Source organism: Pinus tabuliformis, chromosome J, assembly GCF_031772625.1.
Source record: "Pinus tabuliformis cultivar Carrire ecotype Pingquan chromosome J, CPIR1, whole genome shotgun sequence".
NCBI classification, from domain to species: domain Eukaryota; kingdom Viridiplantae; phylum Streptophyta; class Pinopsida; order Pinales; family Pinaceae; genus Pinus; species Pinus tabuliformis.
The window spans coordinates 1,019,872,931-1,019,877,438 of record NC_142295.1 but is presented as its reverse complement, the minus strand read 5'-3'; positions in this window follow the sequence as shown (position 1 = coordinate 1,019,877,438).

Below are 4,508 nucleotides of genomic sequence, written 5' to 3'. Positions count from 1 at the left end.
TTTTATTGACATAACACACCTAAAGGAATTTGGAGGAACTTGAACACCAAGTAAACTACTTAATGAGAGCACACGAAGTTCCCAAAACACTCAACCAAAGTCTCGAAATCAAAGGGAAACAAGGTAATGCACGAGCTATGTGATCTAAGCTCTGCAAAACAAGCAAGGATTGCAAGCAAGGAGGAAGCGCAAAAGATCACTTGGAAGCACAAACCAATACACTCTAACAATCACTGAAAAAATGCGAAGAGCGAGTCTAGAATGAGCTGGTCAATCAAGCAAACAGGGATCCTTGCGGGAGGCTTGACACACACACGGCCGCTAGATGTCCTAGGGTTCAGAGCGTAAAATCAATAGAGAAAAGCAAGCATCCGACGGACCAGAGTCGCAACCAGTCAATTAGAGACCCAAACACAATCCAGCAATCGCAAAAGTAAGGATGAAAACACGAACCAAGCAGCTAGAAGGGAAGTTGTTTGCAAACTCAAAACCAAGCAAAATGAAACCCTATGGAGTTGAGCTTCGTAATCAAACAGTTCAAAGTTCAGAGAGTGAAAAACAAGTCATCAGACAAGTGGGGAGAAGCAGGGAAAGTCACAGCAAGAGGTTCAGGAGGTCAAATTGGACAAAAAAAAGTTTTTCAGGCTCAGCGCGGGTAGCCTTCAGCAACTTGGCGCTGACAGGGGGAGGCCTTCAGCAACTTTGCGATGTCAGCGCGGAAAGTCAGGGAAAAAGCGCGCTGCCCTAGGACAAACGAGGTCAGCGCGGATATAAGACACACAGACGCGATGACCGAAATCGCAAAGAAGAGGGGGCGCGATGTCAGCGCGGAAGAACACGAATAAAGCGCGCTGCCCTTGAAAACGAGGTCAGCGCGACTGTTAGACGTACAGGCGCGATGAAGAGAAAACCAAAAGAACAGGGCCGCGATGTCAGCGCGACTGTTCCGAAATAAAACGCGCTGGGAGTAAAAAACAAGGAAAGCCAAAACAAAAACTTCCCAAACCAAAGGCAGGAGCTTTTTAATAATAAAGACGCTTTCCAGAAACACCCAGAAAGTTCATAAGCCACAAAAGACAATCCCAAAAACCCACAAAGAGATCAATCAAAGCCAAACGCAAAAGTGGACTCAAAAACAAAAAGGCTGATCCCCAGTGGAGTCGCCAAATTGTTGAGAAGGTAAATCCCCTCTACGGATAGAGGCGATCCCTACTAGCCCAACAGGGGTCTAGCAACAATCACACAATGCTGCCACGCATGTTCCTAGTTACAATTAGACAAGAAGTAAAGAGCACCTACTTGGATTCCTGCGCTGTCGTTTGTCGAGGGGATGTTTCCCTTGCTCCTTCGCTTCAGCTGGTCATAGTCTTCCGCGATCCCCGCGAACGGACACCTGCACACACGAAGGGAAAGCAAACGCAAGCGTGAAATCTAGTAAAAGTAACTATATGCCAGTCAGAAAAGACATAATTCACATTTATCCATTGCATAAACAAACGAGAATGGAACAATAATAGCAGTCATCTATTATTAATCAGAATAGAGAAGAGTACAACCAAATGTTCTGACGTCGATAAACTTCTCAGGAGGGATCAGTCAGCATGTATCTCAAGCATTCACCTTTGAGGATGGTTCTCCCAAGACAAACTAGTCTCTCTCTCTCACACAAATGTCACAAACAAACTTCCCAAAGCAATCAATCACTTCCACTCCTAACACACCACACCTATAGCAGCAATCTGAGCACTACAAGCTCTTGTATAATCCAAGCTAAGTCTAGCTATTTTCTAACCATTCAAAAACTAGCTGCTCATGGTAATGGTGGAAGTTTATATAGGAGAAGGAGTCTCCTAAAAAGGTGGAAGGATGAGCTTATCTTCAAGGGGAGTAGTTGCAAAGGGTCGAACAGACATGCCATAGAAGGGAGTCGACATTCACAAAGCTAACAACCAAGCCTGGAGAGATCTGGAAGGCTGGTTGTTTGAACAAATTCGCCCAAACTGGATCAGCGCGGATTATATGGAGACTGCCGCGCTGTCAGCACATGACAATAACTGAACAAGCCATGTCAGCGCGGAAGGACACGTGAAAGCCGCGCTGTGTGTCATCGCGGAAAAGTGATGTTCTTCCGCGATGGCAGCGCACGAAATAGACTGTGGGGCGCTGGTCATCGCGGTTATTTTAGGAACAGACGCGCTGATGCACAAAACTTTGGAAAAATGGGTTTTTAGCCAGTTCAGGGATCAAACACTTAGTGATTGTGACTTCTTGGACACAGCAGGGTGACTGACAGGAAGGCAGTGATAAATTACTGTGTAACAATGTCCATAAAGCCCTCTCTCGCTACCCAAAGAGGATTGAATCTAAAGGGAATAGGGCCTAGGTCTTCCTCTTTTTCTAGCAGCAGCGAGATGGGTTTATGGTAAGATGTTATCTTGGGCATAATTTTTGAAGAGATTAAATGCTTCCCCTCCATCAAAGAACTTTGGACTAGAAACTAGTCTAGACGAGTAGCAATTTTGGCTTTACGAACTCTATTGTTGGTCCAGATATAATGATCTTTCTTAGATTTGAGGTCAAGGAGGTCCCAAGCAAGAATCAGAGACTCCATTGAGACATGGAAGGGATCTTTACCCCAAACTCCACCTTTTTTCTCTTTCGGATCTAAAGTGATGTTAAGATGCCCCGCTAGTATGATGTTTGGGGGAGTGTAGATTTCTAGGAAGTCTGAGAGAGAGTTTCGGCATTCCTTCTTTTCAAGGAAATTAACAGGGGCATAAATATTGAAGAGAGCCAGAGAGATCTTACTTGGAAGATGTTGAAGTTCTGTGTATATCCAGTGTTGGGTTGTGATGGAGATTTTCACCTTAAATATATCCTTTGACCATAAGGTTGCAAGACCCCCTGAAGAACCTCAGGTGCTGACTGCTTTTCCTGAGTTCTTATTCCACTTGATTCGACTTAAGGATAGAAGAGCATCCTCTTCTATCTTTGTCTCTTGGAGTAGGAGGATATCTGAGGGTTCCATTCTTGATAGATCTTTTACTACTTTAGCTTTCAATGGGTTCCCCAAACCCCTGCAATTCCAAGAGACAATATGCATTATTTACCAAGGAAGGAAGGAGTAGGACCTCCCTTTGTGGGTCGAGCCCTTGTGTTTTTGCCTAATGACATTTTAATTGTGGACTAACTGCCCTCCATCTTTAATCTTCCAACTCTTCTTCTCTGATCTCCTTACAATAATTCCTTCCTACCTAATGACATTTTGATTGTGGACTGACTGCCCTGCATCTTTAATCTCTCTGCCTCTTCTTCTCTGATCTCCTTATGAGACTTCCTTCCTGCATTTTTGGTGGATCACTCAAAAGAGTCTTCTTCAGAAGAACTAAGGTTGTCTATCAACTTTTTATTTATGATCATTGTTGGGTGTGGAGCTTGATTATCTTCTATATTCAAAGGTATCGCCACATAGGACCCCAGTTCGAAATGGGGGCGGCAACGCCGCCTGTAAAATATTCGCTACAGGGGGGTCCAGGGGGGGCGGCTGCGACCTTTGGGAGCCCCCCCCTGGCGGGGGGTTTCGGGGGCAGCTCCCCCGAAGCTAAAAACAGCTGTAAAATTGCCTTGTAAAAGTATAGTAATTTCTAGTCAATCTGGGCCGTTCATTAGGCGGATGATCCGACGGTAGAACTTATGTTTAGTTTAGGGTTTTTTGCCCTAGAAGGCAACCCCTCTCTTTGTATGAGGGTATTGTATTTGACGCTTTGAGATAGATGTGTATTCAGATGAGCGAGAAATAGAGAGGTGAGACTGTGAGAGAAAACAGAGGATATTACAGCGGATTTGCTGTAGGTTGTGTCTCTTCATTTTGCTGGATAATAAAAAGGAAGGACTGGCTGTTCGGGGTGGACGTAGCCCAAACTGGGTGAACCACGTATATCTATGTCTCTCTTGTTTTGTGCATTTTTTGTGCTTATATTTCTGCAATATTTTATGTGTTCCATTGCTCCGTAATATATAATTTTCTAACAACTGGTATCAGGGCCAAAGGTCTATTTGGCTGATAAACTCGCAGGAAAGAAGGGTTCCTGGTTCAAGTGGGAGCAATGGCGGAAGATGGTAAGTTTAGGGTTGAGAAATTTAACGGCCAAAACTTCTCGCTGTGGAAGATGTAGATGGAAGATTATCTGTATCAAAAAGATCTATACCTACCATTGGGCGGAAAAACAAAGATGCCGACGGGTATGAAAGACGAAGAATGGAACCTTCTAGATAGAAAGGCACTCGGAACAATACGGTTGTGCCTTGCTGCGTCAGTCGCCTTCAACATTTCGAAGGAAACCACGACAGAGGGTTTGATGCAAACGTTGTCGAAACTATATGAAAAACCCTCGGCCTCAAACAAAGTATTTCTTATGAAACAGTTATTTAATATGAATATGTCGGAAGGTGGATCTGTTGCAAACCATTTAAATGATTTTAATACAGTTACAAGTCAGTTAAGTTCT